The sequence below is a fragment of the Nerophis lumbriciformis genome, linkage group LG21, assembly GCF_033978685.3.
Source record: "Nerophis lumbriciformis linkage group LG21, RoL_Nlum_v2.1, whole genome shotgun sequence".
Classification (NCBI taxonomy): Eukaryota; Metazoa; Chordata; class Actinopteri; order Syngnathiformes; family Syngnathidae; genus Nerophis; species Nerophis lumbriciformis.
In genome coordinates, this window is record NC_084568.2 from 16065001 (window position 1) to 16087500 (window position 22500).

General features: G+C 40.1%; 1 protein-coding gene across 2 annotated transcripts in view; it reads left to right on the forward strand.

Annotated features, from left to right (window-relative positions):
* sema6cb (semaphorin 6Cb) overlaps positions 1-22500 on the forward strand; it is a 185240-nt gene that overhangs the window by 78706 nt on the left and 84034 nt on the right. For both annotated transcript variants that reach the window (XM_061982832.1, XM_061982833.1), the window contains exon 3: positions 10687-10760. The gene's annotated coding sequence lies outside the window, so the exon portion shown is untranslated. The remainder of the gene's footprint in view (positions 1-10686; positions 10761-22500) is intronic.

Here is a 22500-nt window from a genome sequence, read left to right on the forward strand (position 1 = left end):
ATGGGGCCGAAAGCAGGACCTAAAGTGGTACTAAAGGCAAGACCAAAAGGGGCACTGAAGAAAGCAAGGCTGATGCGGCACCGAAGGCAACATTGAAGGGCGACACTGAGTCGGATCAAAGGCTAAGCTGAAGAATGGGGCCAAAGGAGGGACTGAAGGCAAGACCAAAGGCGGCACTGAAAGCACGACCGAACACAGCACTGACCGAAGGCCGGCCTGAATGCAAGACCGAAGACGCCACGGAAAGATAGACCGAGGGCAGCACTGACCAAAGGTGGGATCAAAGGCAAGGCCGAAGGCGAGACCGGAGGCAAGCTCGAAGGCAAGACTGATGGCAAGACGAATGCAGGACCAAAGCCGGGGGCCAAAAGTGGTACTGAAGGCTGGGACTGTAAGCTTAGACTGAAGGCTGGGGTCGAAATCTGGTGCCTGAAGGCTTGGCTGAAGAATGGGACCAAAGGCAGGACCAAAGTTGACACTGAAGGCACGACCAAAGTTGACACTGAAGGCAGGACCAAAGGTGGCACTGAAGAAAGCAAGGCTGATGCGGCATCAAAGGCAACATTTAGGGCGACGCTGAGTTGGATCGAAGGCTAAGCTGAAGAATGGGGCCAAAGGCGGGACTGAAGGCAAGACCAAAGGCGGCACTGACCGAAGGTGAGACTGAAGGCAAGACCGAAGGCCGGTCTGAAAGCAAGACTGAAGGCGGGACTGAAAGCAAGACCGCTTTGATCGAAGGTGGGGTCAAAGGCAACACTGGAGGCAAGATCAAAGGCAAGACTGAATGCAGGACCAAAGGTGAGACCGAAAGCTTAGACTGAAGGCTGGGGTCGAAATCTGGTACCTGAAGGCTTGACTGAAGAATGGGGCCAAAGGCAGGACCAAAGGTGGCACTGAAGGCACGACCAAAGGTGGCACTGAAGAAAGCAAGGCTGATGCGGCACTGAAGGCAACATAGAGGACGACACTGAGTCGGATCAAAGGCTGGGCCGAAGAATGGGGCCGAAGGCGGGAGTAAATGCAAGACCGAAGGCCGCACTAAAAGCTAGACCGAAGGCAGCACTGACCGAAGGCGGGATTGAAGACTGACGGCAAGACGGAAGGCGGGACCAAAGCCTGGGGGCAAAGGCTTGGACTGAAGGCTGAGCGTGAAGGCTTGGACTGAAGGCTGAGCGTGAAGGCTTGGACTGAAGGCTGGGGTCGAAGTCTGGTGCCTGAAGGCTGGCCCGAAGAATGAGGCCGAAGAGTAGGGCCGACGGCGGTACTGAAGGCAGGACCAAAGGGAGTACCGAAGGCGGGACTGAAGGCAAGACCAAAGACTGCACTGAAGGCACGACCGAAGGCAGCACCGGCCAAAGGCAGGACCAAAGGCGACACTGGAGGCAAGACTGAAGGCGGGACCAAAGCGTCAAAGTAATACAACCCGCGGCGGCACTTTCTGACGAAACATTCACATTTCAGAATCAGAATCAGAATCAGAAATACTTTATTAATCCCCGAAGGTAAATTGAAATGTTTCGATGTTCGAGCCCTTGATAGCCCTGTTTTAGATGGTCAAAAATAAAGTGTATTTTTCTCTCAAATTCAAAAAAAGAACCTCCAATAAAAATGTCTGACTGTTGTCTTTGCATTGATAAAGTAGCTCAAACAACAAACATATTTTATTTGCTTTACTGGTGCGGGAGACACTTTCATTCATTATTATTATTATTATTATTATTATTATTACATGTCTCCCAGCGCTATTACACCATAAACGTGTGTGTGTGTGTGTGTGTGTGTGTGTGTGTGTGTGTGTGTGTGTGTGTGTGTGTGTGTGTGTGTGTGTGTGTGTGTGTGTGTGTGTGTGTGTGTGTGTGTGTGTGTGTGTGTGTGTGTTGTTTAATAGCGTGTCATGTGACCTGCAGTCTAAACACGCTTAGGCTAATAGGCAGTTAACCTAGGTAGCATGTTTCACCGTCGCCCTGACCATCCATCATGTCATTGACTTTTACTTGTGCGTGCTTAGGAGAGGATGCAGAAACACACAAAGTGCAACAACAACAACACACTTTGTGTTTGTACTACTGTCGTACGCGTGGGTGTGATTTTTTTTTTAACTGGTTAAAGTGTGAAGATGAAAGGGAAGACTTAAATGAGTCAATTAGGTATTTTATCTTTTTCAACTAGTCTACCCCATCGCCATGGCAACCGTCCCCCGGGATCTTTAAGCGGGAAAGACTCCCTTACTGTCTCTCTTTCTGTGTGGTCAGCTGATGAAGTCACGTGACCAACTTTACTTCCTGTCAGCTTGTTGACGGGCCGCCATGTCGCATCAAAGTTGGTTATCTGAGGTGTGGCGTTCGAGGAGGTCAAGTCTTCTAGAATGTCCTGCCACGGAAAACAAAGGCGCACTGCAGGAATCGTACTGACGCCGTCTTCCGCAAGCAGCTGTCACAAAAGATGGCGGGCGGGAACCGGGGGGGGGGGGGGGGGGGGGGTGGGGTTGGTGTTGCAACGGGAGCTCATTATGTGGCGGTCCATGCTCGCCATATAGCGGGCTGCCAGTGGGGGACAGGAAATGACACCAGCCCCCATGTGGTGTGTGTGTGTGTCACACGCATGAAAAGCAGGTGGCGCCGCTGCTTGGCTTGCTGGCTTTGATTAGTCATAAAACAAAACCAAAAAAGGTGTCAATCAAGTCAGACTGTACACATGCTGCACGTGTGCACTTTTTATTTACTACAAACACCACTTATTGGCGTGGTCGGCCATCTTTACTTGATTAACTTGAATTAACGAACTAGACGTTCTCACGACATGACCGCATGTCTGAGCTACACGCTTGTTCGTTATCATCTGTCACATGTGGAGGAGCAATCGCATCCATGAAATAACACTTGCTTATTTTCACTTGTTATTATTACATAGTTATTATTATTATTAATATTTAAAATATGTCTTTTCTGTTATAACGTTTATGTAATGTAACTGTGGAGGAGCAATCGCATCCATGAAACAACACTTCCTTATTTTCATTTGTATTATTATTACACACTATTATTAATATTTAAAAATATGTCCTTTGTTTTCTGTTATGACCATTTATGTAATATAACTGTGGAGGAGCAATCGCATCCATGAAATGACACCACCTTATTTTCACTTGTATTATTATTACACATTGTTATTAATAATATGAATATTTAAAAATATGTTTGTTTTCTGATGACCATTTATGTAATGTAACTGTGGAGGAGCAATCGCATCCATGAAATAACACTTCCTTACTTTCACGTGCATTATTATTACACACTATTAATATTTGAAAATATGTCCATTGTTTTCTGTTGTAACGTTTATGTAATATAAATGTGGAGGAGCAATTGCATCCATGGAATAACACTTCCTTATTTTCACTTGTATTATTATTACATACTGTTATTATTATTATTATTATTATTAATATTAAAAAATATGTCCGTTGTTTTCTGTTATGACGTTTATGTAATGTAACTGTGGAGGAGCAATCGCATCCATGAAATAACACTTCCTTACTTTCACTGGCATTATTATTACACACAGTTATTAATATTAGAAAATATGTCCGTTATTTTCTGTTATGACGTTTATGTAATGTAACTGTGGAGGAGCAATCGCATCCATGAAATAACACTTCCTTACTTTCACTTCCATTATTATTACACACTGTAATTAATGTTTGAAAATATGTCTGTTTTCTGTTATGACGCTTATGTAATGTAACTGTGGAGGAGCGATGGCAATGCAGTCAGCTACACTCTGCATGTGTCCCTTTGTTTGTGTGTGTGTGTGTCCATATTTGTCCTTTTGTGTGTGTGTGCCTGTGTGTGTGTGTGTGTGTGTCCATATTTGTCTTTGTGTGAGGTGTTTGTGCGTGCATGTGTCCATAGGTGCATGTGTGTGTGTCCTTATATTTATCTCTGTGTGTGTACTTGTGTGTGGATATGGGTGTGTGTGTATGTGTGAGTGTATCCATATAATTGTGTGTGTGTGTGTGTGTGTGTCTGTAAGGCAGCATAATTAGGTCTTTTTCCACCAAAAGTCCAGGAACATTAAGTTCCTGGAACTAAAGGTTCCTGTGGAAGTGTGTGGTTTGTGTTTCCACCGCACTTCACAGTTCAGGTGGTTTATACAAATCAGGCTGATGACATACGGAGGAGTGATTTACTATACTTCTACACCAGGCCTGGGCAATTATTTTGACTCGGGGGGCCAAATTTAGAGAAAAAAATGTCTGGGGGCCGGTATATTTGATTTTTAGGAACACTAATACGAAACCTCACAATGTCTGATTGAATGCTAAAAGGCAGCACGGTGGAATAGGGGTTAGTGCATCTGCCTCACAATACGAAGGTCCTGAGTAGTCTTGGGTTCAATCCCGGGCTCGGGATCTTTCTGTGTGGAGTTTGCATGTTCTCCCCGTGACTGCGTGGGTTCCCTCCGGGTACTCCGGCTTCCTCCAACTTCCAAAGACATGCACCTGGGGATAGGTTGATTGGCAACACTAAATTGGCCCTAGTGTGTGAATGTGAGTGTGAATGTTGTCTGTCTATCTGTGTTGGCCCTGTGATGAGGTGGCGACTTGTCCAGGGTGTACACTGCCTTCCGCCCGATTGTAGTTGAGATAGGCTCCAGCGACCCCAAAGGGAATAAGCGGTAGAAAATGGATGGATGGATGGATGAATGCTAAAAACGTTACGCCAGACCGTCTTAAAAAACGGAATGGAATTTAAATAAAATTTACTGAATGAGACAACCAGAATGTACATGAAAATAAAGAATGTGGGATCAAATTGTTCATAAAAAGTCTGGCTTTTGTCCGCAATGTCCAACAGTCAGAAAGTCGTCCCTTCAGTAAATGATGAATTCATGAGGGTCAGATGGTTCTTTGTGGTCCATTTCAGCTGTAAATAAAAATATATAAATAATAAATGTCAGTGTTTTTCGGTAAAGAACAATATATGAATAGTTAATGTCAGTGTTTATCTGTAAATAACAATATATAAATAATAATTGTCAGTGTTTATCTGTAAATAACAATATATAAATAGTTAATGTCAGTGTTTATCTGTAAATAACAATATATAAATAGTTAAAGTCAGTGTTTATCTGTAAATAATATATAATTGTCAGTGTTTATCTGTAAATAACAATATATATATATATATATATATAATAAATGTCAGTGTTTATCTGTAAAGAACAATATATAAATAATAATTGTCAGTGTTTATCTGTAAATAACAATATATAAATAGTTAATGTCAGTGTTTATCTGTACATAACAATATATAAATAATAAATGCCAGCGTTTATCTGTAAATAACAATATATATAATAAATGTCAATGTTTATCTGTAAAGAACAATATATGAATAGTTAATGTCAGTGTTTATCTGTAAATAATATATAAATAGTTAATGTCAGTGTTTATCTGTAAATAACAATATATAAATAGTTAATGTCAGTGTTTATCTGTAAATAATATATAAATAGTTCATGTCAGTGTTTATCTGTAAATAATATAGAAATAGTTAATGTCAATGTTTATCTGTAAATAATATATAAATAATAAATGTCAGTGTTTAGCTGTAAATAATATATATAATAAATGTCAGTGTTTATCTGTAAATAACAATATATAAATAGTTAATGTCAGTGTTTATCTGTAAATAACAATATATAAATAGTTAATGTCAGTGTTTATCTATAAATAACTATATATAAATAATAAATGTCAGTGTTTATCTGTAAATAACAATATATAAATAGTTAATGTCAGTTTCTATCTGTAAATAACAATATATAAATAGTTAATGTCAGTGTTTATCTATAAATAACAATACATAAGTAGTTAATGTCAGTGTTTATCTATAAATAACTATATATAAATAAATGTCAGTGTTTATCTGTAAATAACAATATATAAATAGTTAATGTCAGTGTTATCTGTAAATAACAATATATAAATAGTTAATGTCAGTGTTTATCTGTAAATAACAAGATAGAAATAGTTAATGTCAATGTTTATCTGTAAATAACAATATATAAATAATAAATGTCAGTGTTTATCTGTAAATAATATATTTAATAAATGTCAGTGTTTATCTGTAAAGAACAATATATGAATAGTTAATGACAGTGTTTATCTATAAATAACAATATATAAATATTTAATGTCAGTGTTTATCTGTAAATAACAATACATAAGTAGTTAATGTCAGTGTTTATCTATAAATAACTATATATAAATAAATGTCAGTGTTTATCTGTAAATAACAATATATAAATAGTTAATGTCAGTGTTATCTGTAAATAACAATATATAAATAGTTAAAGTCAGTGTTTATCTGTAAATAACAATATATAAATAATAAATATCATTGTTTATCTTACAGCGGCGACACGAACACATCAGATTTAGCATAAGCCTGTTAGCATTAGCATTCTGTTCACTGGGGTTGAAGCTAATAACTTCACAAATGCAGTGTCACTGACTACTTTTACAACATGTAATAAAGTAAATAGTTAATATTTGGTGTTATTTACCTTCCTTCCACTCGTTTAATGCCTAATTATTTCACATTTATCCAACAAAAGTAGTAAGCAGCTGGAAGTCTGGCTGAATATTTTGTATTCCCCCCTAAATGCGTTTCAAAGAATCCGTCCACTTTTTGTAGCTTCGCATATAAAAACTAATAAGCAACAATAAACTGCATATAGCTTAAAGACTACGGCTGAGTAAAAACACTGCAAGATAGTTCCACTAATCAGCTTTCTTCAACACAAAGATGTCACACAAAAGTTCCCGCAAAGCTCCGTTCGTTCTTCTTTCTCGACGTGGTCAAGTTTGTCGTAATAACAAAATACACAAGAAGTAAGAAACAAACAAGCATACTGTCATGGCGCTCCTTCTGTTCCAATTCAAAATTTTTGGGAACGCCCCAAAACTGTGTTCAACCAGTCAGCGTTGGACCTCTCTAAAGTTCCTGGAACCATTCAAAAGTCCCACCTCGCTTCTAGGAACTAAAAAAAAAAAAAAAAAAGTTCCTGAAAAACCAATATCTACCTGGGTAGTTTTTGTGGAAACACAGACGGTGGGACTTTATTTACCCAGGTAAATGGGGAAGGCCATTTTACGTGCTTCCAGCCTCCCAAGTGTACCTAATGCAATGACCAGTGTGAGTGGGAGATCGTTTTTCACACACACACACACACACACACACAGTTTTAATAAAGACAGCTTGGGTCTGTAGCATTTCATGTGATTTATGTTCAGCTATTACATTCTGGACCAAAGTTGCATTAGCAGTGTGTGCGTGCGCGTGCGCGACATGCTGGTATTTATTTTGGATGCCGTCATTCCACGTGCTGCAGGGAGGGAAATTGCGGTGTTAGCGCGGAGGTCGGGGGGAGGGGTTGTCTGAGAGAAGGACGAGTCAAGGTCACTGCAGAAAGGCCGAGGGGGCGGAGTCAAAGAGCAAAAGGTTGGCGTCTGCAAGTCAAAGGTTGCCGGGTGAACATCTTCTCCATCCTGCTTTCTTTCCCTCGCGACTTCCTGATGACACAGCAACGTTTGCATACTTTTGGTAACTATGGTTACGCTAACGAGATGATTGCATGGACACTTGATTAGGTATGCCCCACTCTAAATGTGGTCATGTGATTCAGTTGAAGACGTGTCCAGTAGAGTTGAGTGACTTGTGCTTCTGTCTACTCCTTTTTGGACATGATTTTAGATTTAGATTTAGATTTATTGGTCCCCGTGGGGAAATTAATTTTCACTGACCGTGATTGGAGTATTGAGGCGGTAACGTTATTGTTCTCGCATGCTCCCTCGTCCTCATCGTCGGCGGGCTCTGACCCAGTTTGCAGGTAGAGAACGTTCCGAGCGCAAAGCCAAGCTTCCCCGTTCCGAGCGCGAGTCTATTTATGTGGAGCGTGGGCGTTTGGAAGGCGGCGAGGCGCACGTGAGCGCGCCCAAACTCACCACTTGTTGCCAGTTGAGGCCTAATGAGCCAGCAGCAACGTTTGCAGAGAGAAATAAAGATGTCTTATTCTTTTATCTAATTTTTTCTTAATTTTCCTTTTTTATTGTTTTTTTCTTCATAATCTTTGTTTCTCTTCTTTTTTCTGTCTCGTCTTTTTTTCTTTTCTTTTTTTTTCCTTATTTACCTTTTTTGTATTGTTTTTCTTTTCTTTTTTTTTGAGGGGTGTTCTCTCTTTTTTTCTTTCTTTTTGAACTATTTCTTTCTGCTGCTTCTTTGTCTTCTTTTTTCTCTTTTTTTCTTCTTAATTTTCTTATCTATTTTTTTTCTCTTTTTGCGTTTCAAGGTGGTTTCTCCTTTTTCTTTTTCTCCTTTTTAACTCTTTCTTTTTTGTGCTTCTTTTTCTCCGTTTCCTCTATTTTTTCCTTATCTTTTCTCATTCTTCTTTTTTAATGTTTTTGTTTTAATTTCTTCTTCTCTTTTTTTTACATGTTTTCTATTTTTTTCATTTCCTTTTTCTTCTCTTCCTTCTTTTCAGAGAGGGGTTCTTTTTTTATTTAATTTTTCTCTATTTTTTTCTTCTCTTTTCTCATTCTTTTTTTAAATTTATTTTTTATTCTTTTTTTGTCTTTTACTTTCTCCTTCTCTTTTTTTAAATGTTTCTATTTTTTCATTTTCTTTTTCTTCTCTTCCTCCTTTTCAGAGAAGGGTTCTCTTTTTATTTATATTTTCTCAATGTTTTCTTCTTCTCTTTTCTCATTCTTTTTTTAGAGATGTCCGATAAATGCTTTAAAATGTGATATCGGTATCCGTTTCAAAAAGTAAAATGTATGACTTTTTAAAACGCCGCTGTGTACACGGACGTAGGGAGAAGTACAGAGCGCCAATAAACCTTAAAGGCAATGCCTTTGCGTGCCGGCCCAGTCACATAATATCTACGGCTTTTCACACACACAAGTGAATGCAAACATACTTGGTCAAAAGCCATACAGGTCACACTGAGGGTGGCCTTATAAACAACTTTAACACTGTTACAAATATGCGCCACACTGTGAACCCACACCGGGCAAGAATGACAAACACATTTCGGGAGAACATCCGCACCATAACACAACATAAACACAACAGAACAAATACCCAAAACCCCTTGCAGCACTAACTCTTCCGGGACGCTACAATATCCACCCCCCGCTACCCCCCCACCCCAACCCCACCCACCTCAACCTCCTCATGCTCTCAGAGAGAGCATGTCCCAAATTCCAAGCTGCTGTTTTGAGGCATGTAAAAAAAAAAAAAAAAAAAAAAGCACTTTGTGACTTCAATAATAAATATGGCAGTGCCTTGTTGGCATTTTTTTCCATAACTTGAGTTGATTTATTTTGGAAAACCTTGTTACATTGTTTAATGCATCCAGCGGGGCATCACAACAAAATTAGGCATAATAATGTGTTAATTCCACGACTGTATATATCGGTATCGGTTGATATCGGAATTAGTAATTAAGAGTTGGACAATATCGGAATATCGGATATCAGCAAAAAAGCCATTATCCGACATCTCTACTTTTTTTATTTTATTTTATTTTTTAGTCTTTCACTTTATCTTTTGTTTCTATTATTTAATTTTCTTTTTCTTCTCTTCCTCCTTTTCAGAGTGGGGTTCTCTTTTTATTTAATTTTTCTCTATTATTTTTCTTCTCTTTTCTCATTCTTCTTTTTTTATTTTATTGTATTTTATTTTTTGTCTTTTACGTTCTCTTCTTTTTTAAATTTTTAAAAACATTTTCAATGTTTTCATTTTCTTTTTGTTCTCTTCCTCCTTTTCAGAGAGGGGTTCTCTTTTTATTTAATTCCCTGTCCATGCACAAATGTTCCATAGTCCAATAGTCCAAGTGTCCAAATGAAGCCAAGGTGTTGAGAATAAAAATGGTTGTTCCTCTTCAGACGCGGTGCCCATCTAACGGCGTCTAATTCATCAAGTTTTTCATCAATCAGCCGTGGACCCCCGCCCCTATGACGGGTTCGGACCCTGCATTATTAATAACTCAATTCCTGGAGCCAGCCCCCACCCACCCCCCAAACGTTAGCGGTCAGGGTTCATCCATCAGCGAGCGCTGCAAGGCCTCATGGGAAATATCCGCGGGCATGAGCGCCGAGGGGGGAAGTGTTGTTGCTCGCTGGCGACAAATGCGGGAAGACGTATTGTTGGACATGCCACCACTTCCTGCAATCCTTCCAAGGCAGGAAGTGTTCCTGAGTGTTGATGTCTACCTTTAAAGCACACCGCGCTCCTATTGGTGCAGGAACACACCCATCTTTCATCAGATGAAAAACATAATTTTGCAAGCTTTAAAGGCCGCGGCGTTGGACTCGGCCTTCTTGCCGCCTTCTGTCGGCGGTGGGAGAAAAAAAAAAGTGGGCGCCCACTCGTCATCGCAAGCGTGGGCGCGTGACACGGCGTGGCGAAAAAGGCGGCCAGAAAGATGGCGGACATCTGGTGTGTGTGCAGTGTGAACACAAAGCGTGTTAAACAACTTTTTCAAAAATGTTTCCTTCCAAGTACACGCTTCACTCACGCCGCTAAGTAAACATCTTAAGTGACCTTTGACGACCTCCCCCAAGCTCCACTCTCTCTGGTCCTTCTCAGGTCACATGTCCTTCTTTCTTGTGTCTTTCAGGGCGTTTGACGGGTGGACACGTAGCTCCGCCCCCACTGCTGAGCCCGCCCCAGGTGTTTTGAAAAGACCTGACAGTAAGTTGGCTTCCAGCCTCTCTTGCTAGCTGCGTATTGATCATCAATTGCTCTGTCAATAATTCACTCATCAATAATCCATTTCGGAGCTTGCTTTTTACATTTGATGCAAGAAAATTACCCCAAAATGTTTTGTCATTTTCATATTTATTATTTTTGTTAAAGTGTGGAACATAAAAAATAAACATTAAATATTAGAAAAAAATCGATTCACATTCAAATCACGATTTGTATTCATCATGATTTTAAATCGATTTATATATATATATATATATATTTTTTTTTTTTAAATCGATTTGTTTTAAAATTTCAATTATTAATTCTTTTGATAAGAATCCAGTTTTAAAAATAAATGTTTAGGCCATCTTTATGCAATCAGAATAAGCTTTTCTATGATATTTATTACTATACCAAATAATAATACTTGCCAACCTTGAGACCTCTGAATTCAGGAGATGGGGTGGGGTTTGGTAGTAGGGGGGGTGTATATTGCAGTGTCCCGGAAGAGTTAGTGCTGCAAGGGGTTCTGGGCATTTGTTCTCTTGTGTTTATGTTGTGTTAAATGATAAATGGGTTATACTTGTATAGCGCTTTTCTACCTTCAAGGTACTCAAAGCGCTTTGACAGTATTTCCACATTTACCCATTCACACACACATTCACACACTGATGGCGGGAGCTGCCATGCAAGGCACTAACCAGCAGCTATCAGGAGCAAGGGGTGAAGTGTCTTGCCCAAGGACACAACGGACGTGACTAGGATGGTAGAAGGTGGGGATTGAACCCCAGTAACCAGCAACCCTCCGATTGCTGGCACGGCCACTCTACCAACTTCGCCACGCCGTCCCCGGTGCGGATGTTCTCCCGAAATGTGTTTCTCATTCTTGTTTGGTGTGGGTTCACAGTGTGGCGCATATTTCTAACAGTGTTAAAGTTGTTTATACGGTCACCCTCAGTGTGACCTGTATGGCTGTTGATCAAGTATACTTTGCATTCACTTATGTGTGTGTAAAAGCCGCATATACTATGTGGCTGTGCCGGCACTCTGTTTGTGTGGACGTGACGACAGGTTGTAGAGGACGCTAAAGGCAGTGCCATTAAGGCACGCCCCCAATATTGTTGTCCAGGTGGAAATCGGGAGAAATTCGGGAGAATGGTTGCCCCGGGAGATTTTCGGGAGGGGCACTGAAATTCGGGAGTCTCCCAGGAAAATCGGAAGGGTTGGCAAGTATGCAAATAATACAGTAGGAAGGCCAGATGCAGTCATCAAAAGAGCCACATCTGGCTCCAGAGCCATAGGTTCCCTACCCCTGCTCTAGAGTCACGTATTTTGGTATTTGATGCATATTAATTTTTGTAGCTATATACTTCAGTCATATTTTGGTACTTGATGCATGCTAATGAATTTAAAACACATTTTTCAGGTACACACCTCAGAGTAATATATGTTGGTATTCGACGCGTCTTAGTTAGTATTTTAACATGCTAACAGTGATGTGTTAGCATGTTTAGCTAATTTAGCAAGTATACACCTCAGTGTCATATATTTTGGTATTTCACTAATGTCATCAGCATGCGATCCAACCCCCTCCACATCCCACCCCCCGGATTGTAAATAATTCAATGTATATACTCTGATGATTAACTTGTGTGATGACTGTATTATGCTGATTTTATATATTTATACCATGAATTGATTAACGTGGACCCCGACTTAAACAAGTTGAAAAACTTATTGGGTGTTACCATTTAGTGGTCAATTGTACGGAATATGTACTGTACTGTGCAATCTACTAATACAAGTCTCAGTGTCATATTTTGATATTTCACTAATGCTAACCGTAAGCATGCTACTGTTAGCATATTAGCATAGTACTATTAGCATGCTCGCTTCTTTAGCTCGTTTTGCTCATATTTATTGTTACCTGACACTATCATATCAGTATGGCTTTGGCTCTTCAGCATTCACACATAATTTCTGCCAAAGTTGCATTTGCTGGTTCTTTGTACTGGTTTTGAAGGTGAAAACTACCCCCCCACCCCACCCCGCCCGCATGCTTTGATTTGTCAGCTTGTGGCCCTCAGTGGAAAAAGTTTGGGCACCCCTGTGCGAGAACTTTAGTTTGGGCACCCCCGTGCGAGAACTTTAGAGCTAACGCTCGTTAGAAAGGTTTGGTCTCTAGGTGTCAAGAGAGCAGTCATGATGTAACCTCTTTGTCACGCTAACATTTATAGCATTCACCCCCCCCCCCCACCACCCTGCCTGTCAATCATAATGAACAAAGGCTCAGCACGTTAGCGAGGGTTGGCGTTTGGTTGGAATGTTTGGGGGAGCATCCGCACAGCCAGCTCTCGCCAAGCAGGTCGATCGACACAAAGAGTCGTCACACGGATCGGAACCGCCCACCAAGGAACACGTGAGAGCCGAATGTTGTGCAAGCCGGGGCGACGACGACAACAATGGGCGACGCTGTCACCCCGGCCCACGTGCACCAGAACACGTGTTGTGGCTGTCAAGAGTGTGGGAGGGTCGCTATGTCGCGTATCTCACCCATATCCACTTCATAGTACACGTTTGACACTTTTAAAGGGGCTGCAACTAACGATTAATTTGATCATCGATTAATCTGTGGATTATTACGTTGATTAATCGATTAATAATTGGATAAAAGAGACAAACTACATTTCTATCCTTTCCAGTATTTTATTGAAAAAAAAAAACAGCATACTAGCACCATGTTCTTTCAACTTGCCAAATAAAACAAGGAAAATGTTACAAAAATGCACACTTTTGACACCCCTGCTATAGATAATAAAAAATTAAATCTGATAAATGTATCGATGAAAAGCAGAGCCTGGCGACGCATGCACGGTTATCATAACTCTCTCGCTCTCTCTGTCTCTGCCCCTCCCTCACCAATGCTGCTGCACACACAATTTGTTTTGTTTTTAACCTTCTTAACCCTGAACGTATATTGAAAACACACGCAACCCTAACTCAAAATGCTGGACATTTAAGGCATTTAAGAAACACCGCTTGACAGCCCCGCAAAAGAGGACATGTCCGGTGAAAAGAGGACGTATTGTCAGGAACTAGCCCGGTCGTCCTGTGAAACCGATCGCTGCTAGTCCTCTTTTGCTAGCATGCTAGCAGCTAACGAGCTACAATAGACTGACCATACGTCCTCTTTTCACCGGACATGTCCTCTTTTGCGGAGCTGTCAGGGCGGAGTTTCATTCTGATTCTGATAAATGCCTCAAATGTCTGGCATTTTGAGTATTGTTTACACAACGTGCAGAATTTCTAGGCGCAGTCAGGGCGTTGAGGGTATCTGGTTTGGTGGCTGCAGGATTAGGTCTCTGCTATTTGCAGATGATGTGGTCCTGATGGCTTCCTCTGGCCAGGATCTTCAGCTCTCGCTGGATCGGTTCGCAGCCGAGTGTGAAGCGACTGGGATGGGAATCAGCACCTCCAAGTCCGAGTCCATGGTTCTCTCCCGGAAAAGGGTGGAGTGCCATCTCCGGGTTGGGGAGGAGATCTTGCCCCAAGTGGAGGAGTTCAAGTACCTCGGAGTCTTGTTCACGAGTGAGGGAAGAGTGGATCGTGAGATCGACAGGCGGATCGGTGCGACGTCTTCAGTAATGCGGACGCTGTATCGATCCGTTGTGGTGAAGAAGGAGCTGAGCCGGAAGGCAAAGCTCTCAATTTACCGATCGATCTACGTTCCCATCCTCACCTATGGTCATGAGCTATGGGTCATGACCGAAAGGACAAGATCACGGGTACAAGCGGCCGAAATGAGTTTCCTCCGCCGGGTGGCGGGGCTCTCCCTTAGAGATAGGGTGAGAAGCTCTGTCATCCGGGGGGAGCTCAAAGTAAAGCCGCTGCTCCTCCACATCGAGAGGAGCCAGATGAGGTGGTTCGGGCATCTGGTCAGGATGCCACCCGAACGCCTCCCTAGGAAGGTGTTTCAGGCACGTCCGACCGGTAGGAGGCCACGGGGAAGACCCAGGACACGCTGGGAAGACTATGTCTCCCGGCTGGCCTGGGAACGCCTCGGGATCCCCCGGGAGGAGCTGGACGAAGTGGCTGGGGAGAGGGAAGTCTGGGCTTCCCTGCTTAAGCTGCTGCCCCCGCGACCCGACCTCGGATAAGCGGAAGAAGATGGATGGATGGATGGACGTGCAGTACGCTACTTAATATGTCCGTGTGGAAACTCGTTCGGTACACTTCCGCACCGAAACGAAACCCCCGTACCGAAACGGTTCGATACAAATACACGTACCGTTACACCCCTATTATTTTGATTATTGTTTCTCAGCTGTTTGTAAATGTTGCAGTTTATAAATAAAGGTTAAAAAAAAAAAAAAAAAAAAAAAAACGTAGCCTCTGCGCATGCGCATAGCATAGATCCAACGAATCGATGACTAAATTAATCGCCAACTATTTTTATAATCGATTCTAATCGATTTATTCGATTAGTTGTTGCAGCCCTAATATATATATGTATATGTATGTATGTATGTATATGTATATATATATATATATATGTATGTATGTATGTATGTATGTGTGTGTGTGTATATATGTGTGTGTGTATGTATGTATATATATATGTGTGTATGTATATATGTATATGTATGTATATATATATATGTATGTATGTATATTTGTATATATATATATACGTATGTATATGTATATATGTATGTATATATACTGTATATGTATGCATATATGTATATATGTGTATATATGTATATGTATGTATGTATGTATATATGTATATATATATATATATATATATATATATATATATGTGTATGTGTGTATATGTATGTATGTATGTATGTATGTATGTATGTATGTATGTATATATAATGTGTGTACATATAAGTGTATATATGTACAAATTGCAGTTGGCTTTCAGCCCTCGACCAAAGTTTGGACACCCCTGCTTCAGTGTAACACTAAACGTTTGCTTGTGTGTGTTTGTGTGTGTGTGTTTGCGTTGGCGTGTGTGTTTGTGTTTGTGTTTGCGTGTGTGTGTGTGTGTGTGTGTGTGTGTGCGTGTGCGTGCTGGGGAGTTAGTCGGATGTCCTTGTGTGTCTTTGCTAGCTGCAAAACTTGAGTTGACCTGGTTGGCCGTCAGAACAACTGTCTTTGTGTGCCCTGATTTCCTCCTTCCTGGCGCCCCCCCGCCCCCTGAGCGGCGCCCTGGCTGGAAGTTAGCGAGGCCGCGCACACGTCTGCTCTGACAAATTGTCAGCAAGGAGGCAGATGGCGCTGGCGAGAGGTGGCGACTTGTCAAGCCGGTTTTTCGCGGCGCGTAGAACACGTGTCGACGCAAAAGCCTCACATGTGCACGAACCCGTCGCCGTGCACGCCACCTCGCGCCGCCCGCCGGACCTTGAAAGCGTGCGTGTGCGGCAGAGGTGCATGCGATGCCGAGAGACGCTGACATCGACACGAACCGTCAGCTGCGCGTCGCTAGCTCAATGTTTGACAGCTCGGCTCGTTAGGATGTGTCCTCTGAATGTAAACACCCTGCCTGCTAAATATTCCACTTAGAATTCATGGCGCACTTCACGGGTGCAGGATTCTCTAAGCCCACAAGTTGTAGCTCTCCCTCTTCATTCTATACGCGTCGCATGGAGGCCTTTATGTAGGCGTCGTATTTAAACATCGTATATATGTTAGTGTCGTATGTAAACAACGTATATATGTTAGTGTTGTATTTAAACATCGTATGTATGTATATGTCGTATGTAAACATCGTATATGTGTAAGTGTTGTATGTAAACATCGTATATATGTATGTGTCATATTTAATCATCGTTCATATGTACCTGTATGTGTTGTATGTAAACAGCGTATATTTGTATGTGTCATATGTAAACAACGTATATGTGTAAGTGTTGTATGTAAACATCGTAAATGTGTAAGTGTTGTATGTAAACATCGTATATACGTATGTGTCATGTGTAAACAACGTATATGCGTAAGTGTTGTATGTAAACATCGTATATATGTATGTGTCGTATGTAAACAACGTATATGTGTAAGTGTTGTATGTAAACATCGTAAATGTGTAAGTGTTGTATGTAAACATTGTATATATGTATGTGTCATATATACACATCGTATATATGTTTGTCGTATGTAAACAACGTATATGTGCAAGTGTTGTATGTAAACATCGTAAATGTGTAAGTGTTGTATGTAAACATTGTATATATGTATGTGTCATGTGTAAACAACGTATATGTGTGTTGTATGTAAACATCGTATATATGTATGTGTCATATGTAAACATCGTATATATGTTAGTGTTGTATGTAAACAACGTATATGTGTAGGCGTTGTATGTAAACATCGTATATATGCAAGTGTTGTATGTAAACATCGTATATATGTATGTGTCGTATGTAAACAACGTATATGTGTAAGTGTTGTATGTAAACATCGTATATATGTATGTGTCATATGTAAACATTGTATATACTGTATGTTAGTGTCGTATGTAAACATCGTATATGTGTAAGTGTTGTATGTAAACATCATATATATGTATGTCATATGTAAACATCGTATACTGTATATGTTAGTGTTGTATGTAAACATCGTAAATATGCAAGTGTTGTATGTAAACATCGTATAAATGTAAGTGTTGTATGTAAACATCCTATATGTGTAAGTGTTGGAAGTAAACATTGTATATTTGTAAGTGTTGTATGTAAACATCGTATATATGTAAGTGTTGTATGTAAACATTGTATATATGTTAGTGTCGTATGCAAATAGTGGTGCGCTCTATAGTCCGTAAAATACGGTAGTCATGTTTAAATAACTTTTATCTATCTGTTATTAATCTCCTTGACTACTAATAATCGGTATCGGGTCTGAAAAAAAACATATCGGTCGATTTCTATTTCAAGCCCTGCTCTCGCTGTTGCCTCCTGTGGAAATTAGCATTAGCTAACATGCTAACACATTTACGAGTGTCTGTGTTAGTATTATTAACTTACAATGGCATTCTTTTTATATTGTTTCAGTTTCCCAAATTCCTCAGTAAATTCACCAAGACGTCACTGTGGAGTTATTGAATCTGTTTAGCTGATTGGAGAGCTAGCTTCCGCAGCTCGTGGGTCCATGACAAAGACTTCTGTTTTGTTTCATCAGCCGTTTTACTGCCGCCTTGCAGGCACCACAGAACATTTACAGAATCTGTGAGAATCCGGCCGAGTCATACAAAAGACTATAAAAATGGGAGCCATTACCTCCCTGCTTGGCACTCAGCATCAAGGGTTGGAATTGGGGGTTAAATCACCAAAAATGATTCCCGGGCGCGGCCACCGCTGCTGCCCAATGCTCCCCTCACCTCCCAGGGGGTGATCAAGGGTGATGGGTCAAATGCAGAGAATAATTTCGCCACACCTAGTGTGTGTGACAATCATGGGTACTTTAACTTTAACTTTTAATTAAATAACTCATTTCACTGCGTCTTATAGTCCAGTGCGGCTAACATATGGAAGAATTTTTTTTTTCCCTAAAATTTTGTGGGTGTGGCTTATATACCAGTGCGCTGTATAGTCCGGAAAATACGGTAGTCATGTTTAAATAACTTCTATCTGATCTGTTATTAACTTCCTTGACTACTATAAATCGGTATCGGGCCTGAAATAAAAACTTATATTTCTAACCCTTCTCTCGCTGTTGCCTCCTGTGGAAATGAGTGGTATTGCAGTGCAGCTAGCTTGTAAAAAAAACAAACACATTCTGACATTCCCACAATGCTTAACTGTTAACAAGACCAGACCGGACATGCTACATCAAAAATGGACTTCCTGTCAAAGCAGGAAGTTTAGATTTGACTAAGAATTCCAAAGAATAAATGATTTTGCTGGACAACTTATATTGCACACACACGTACTGTACACACATGCACATTAAAACTAAAAACGAGCATCTGCTCATTGGCTGTCTTCAGGGCAGCGTGCACGTTTGCTGAGTCATGAATAAACCACCGAGCTTCATGTCGACAAACATGGCTGCCGTGTGCCCACAAGTCATAACACCATGATCTGCATAACCGCTAAAGCAGCATGTCCTCATTGCGACGCTGTGTCCCAGACCAGAACCGGGTCTCTTTCGGTTCTTACGTGGAAGAACCGGCCTTCTAATGTTCATCAGGTTCGAACCCATCACACGCCCAGAACGCTCGAGTGAGCTTTTATCGCCGTTTTTTTTGGACGTCTTGTCCTCGGAACCACTTCACACTCGGCGACGTTCGTGTGATACGCGAGCAGGTACTGACAGACCCTCATTACCACCGGTGTCAATCAAGCTCCTCCCAGACAGAACCCACCAGAGGGTTTCTAGTGAAGGGTGTCTTTAGTGTCTCACACTCAAGGTCTTGTGATGGAGGACAGCTGGGTCCAAACTTGGATGTGAACCAGCAGGCCTCGCAGTATTGATCAGATCCGACCAACCAGGCAGTATGCTAACCTCAGTTAGCATGCTTGCAATTTAGGACCTAACATTGAAATAGTAAGCATAGTTCTAAAGTTGTGTTAAGTAATAAAATCCATTAATTGTAGGTGTGAACGAACACAATTAGCTATAATGCTAGCATAAAATGTTAACATGCTAACATTGGAACAGTTTGCATACTTGCAATTTAGCGCCTAACATGGGAATAGTTAGCATTATTGTGGTGTTAAGTAACAAAATCCATTAATTTTAGGTGTGAACGACCATAAGTAGCTATAATGCTAACAAAATGTCAACATGCTAACATAGAAACAGATAGCATACTTGCAATTTAGCGCCTAACATGGGAATTGTTAGCATAGTTCTAAAGTTGTGTTAAGTAACACAATCCATTAATCTTAGGTGTGAACGACCAGAATTGGCTATAATGCTAACATAAAATGTTAACATGCTAACATAGGAGCAGTTTGCATACTTGCAATTTAGCGCATAACATGGGAATAGTTAGCATAGTTGTAGTGTCAAGTAACAAAATCCATTAATTTTAGGTGTGAACGACCATAAGTAGCTATAATGCTAACATAAAATGTTAACATGCTAACATAGGAACAGTTAGCATACTTGCAATTTAGCGCTTAACATGGGAATAGTTAGCATAGTTATAAAGTAGTGTTGAGTAACAAAATCCATTCATTTTAGGTGTGAACGACCAGAATTAGCTATAATGCTAACATAAGAACAATTGGCATACTTGCAATTTAGCACCTAACATGGGAATTGTTAGCATAGTTCTAAAGTTGTGTTAAGTAACAAAATCCATTAATTTTAGGTGTGAACGACCAGAATTGGCTATAATGCTAACATAAAATGTTAACATGCTAACATAGGAGCAGTTTGCATACTTGCAATTTAGCGCCTAACATGGGAATAGTTAGCATTGTTGTAGTGTTAAGTAATAAAATCCATTAATTTTAGGTGTGAACGACCATAAGTAGCTATAATGCTAACATAAGAACAATTGGCATACTTGCAATTTAGCACCTAACATGGGAATTGTTAGCATAGTTCTAAAGTTGTGTTAAGTAACAAAATCCATTCATTTTAGGTGTGAACGACCAGAACTGGCTATAATGCTAACATAAAATGTTAACATGCTAACATAGGAGCAGTTTGCATACTTGCAATTTAGCGCCTAACATGGGAATAGTTAGCATAGTTGTAGTGTTAAGTAACAAAATCCATTAATTTTAGGTGTGAACGACCATAAGTAGCTATAATGCTAACATAAAATGTTAACATGCTAACATAGGAACAGTTAGCATACTTGCAATTTAGCGCCTAACATGGGAATAGCTAGCATAGTTCTAAAGTTGTGTTAAGTAAAAAAAATCCATTAATTGTAGGTGTGAACGACAAGAATTGGCTATAATGCTAACATAAAATGTTAACATGCTAACATAGGAGCAGTTTGCATACTTGCAATTTAGCGCCTAACATGGGAATAGTTAGTATAGTTGTAGTGTTAAGTAACAAAATCCATTAATCTTAGGTGTGAACGACCATAAGTAGCTATAATGCTAACAAAATGTTAACATGCTAACATAGGAACAGATCGCATACTTGCAATTTAGCGCCTAACATGGGAATTGTTAGCATCGTTCTAAAGTTGTGTTAAGTAACAAAATCCATTCATTTTAGGTGTGAACGACCAGAATTGGCTATAATGCTAACATAAAATGTTAACATGCTAACATAGGAGCAGTTTGCATACTTGCAATTTAGCGCCTAACATGGGAATAGTTAGCATAGTTGTAGTGTTAAGTAACAAAATCCATAAATTTTAGGTGTGAACGACCATAAGTAGCTATAATGCTAACATAAAATGTTAACATGCTAACATAGGAACAGTTAGCATACTTGCAATTTAGCGCCTAACATGGGAATAGTTAGCATAGTTATAAAGTAGTGTTGAGTAACAAAATCCATTCATTTTAGGTGTGAACGACCAGAATTAGCTATAATGCTAACATAAGAACAATTGGCATACTTGCCATTTAGCACCTAACATGGGAATTGTTAGTATAGTTGTAAAGTAGTGTTGAGTAACAAAATCCATTCATTTTAGGTGTGAACGACCAGAATTGGCTATAATGCTAACATAAAATGTTAACATGATAACATAGGAGCAGTTTGCATACTTGCAATTTAGCGCCTAACATGGGAATAGTTAGCATAGTTGTAGTGTTAAGTAACAAAATCCATTAATTTTAGGTGTGAACGACCATAAGTAGCTATAATGCTAACATAAAATGTTAACATGCTAACATAGGAACAGTTAGCATACTTGCAATTTAGCGCCTAACATGGGAATAGCTAGCATAGTTCTAAAGTTGTGTTAAGTAAAAAAAAATCCATTAATTGTAGGTGTGAACGACAAGAATTGGCTATAATGCTAACATAAAATGTTAACATGCTAACATAGGAGCAGTTTGCATACTTGCAATTTAGCGCCTAACATGGGAATAGTTAGTATAGTTGTAGTGTTAAGTAACAAAATCCATTAATTTTAGGTGTGAACGACAATAAGTAGCTATAATGCTAACATAAAATGTTAACATGCTAACATAGGAAAAGTTAGCATACTTGCAATTTAGCGCCTAACATGGGAATAGTTAGCATAGTTGTAAAGTAGTGTTGAGTAACAAAATCCATTCATTTTAGGTGTGAACGACCAGAATTAGCTATAATGCTAACATAAAACGTTAACATGCTAACATAGGAACAGATAGCATAATTTATATTTAGCGCCTACTAACAAAACCCACGATTTTTAGGTTCAAACCAAAAACAATTGTGCAAATGCCAGTATAAAACGTTAGCAGCTAACATGCTAACAATGTAAGAGTTAAAGCAAAAGCAAAAGATGCCACCAAAAGGGTTTTTGAAAAGACTCAGTAAAACAAAAACAAAAAAACATTGAGCTGCCCACTAAACCATTGCACTATAAATAACCATACTTGCCAACCCTCCCGAATTTTCCGGGAGACTCGCGAATTTCAGTGCCTCTCCCGAAAATCCCCCAGGACAACCATTCTCCCGATTTTCAGCCAGACTTGAGGCACGCCCCCTCCAGGTCCGTGCGGACCTGAGTGAGGACAGCCTGTCGTCACGTCCGCTCTTTACTTCATACTTCAGAACCGATGAAGTAAAGAGACGTAACTTCATCACCTCGCTTGGTTATTGACTC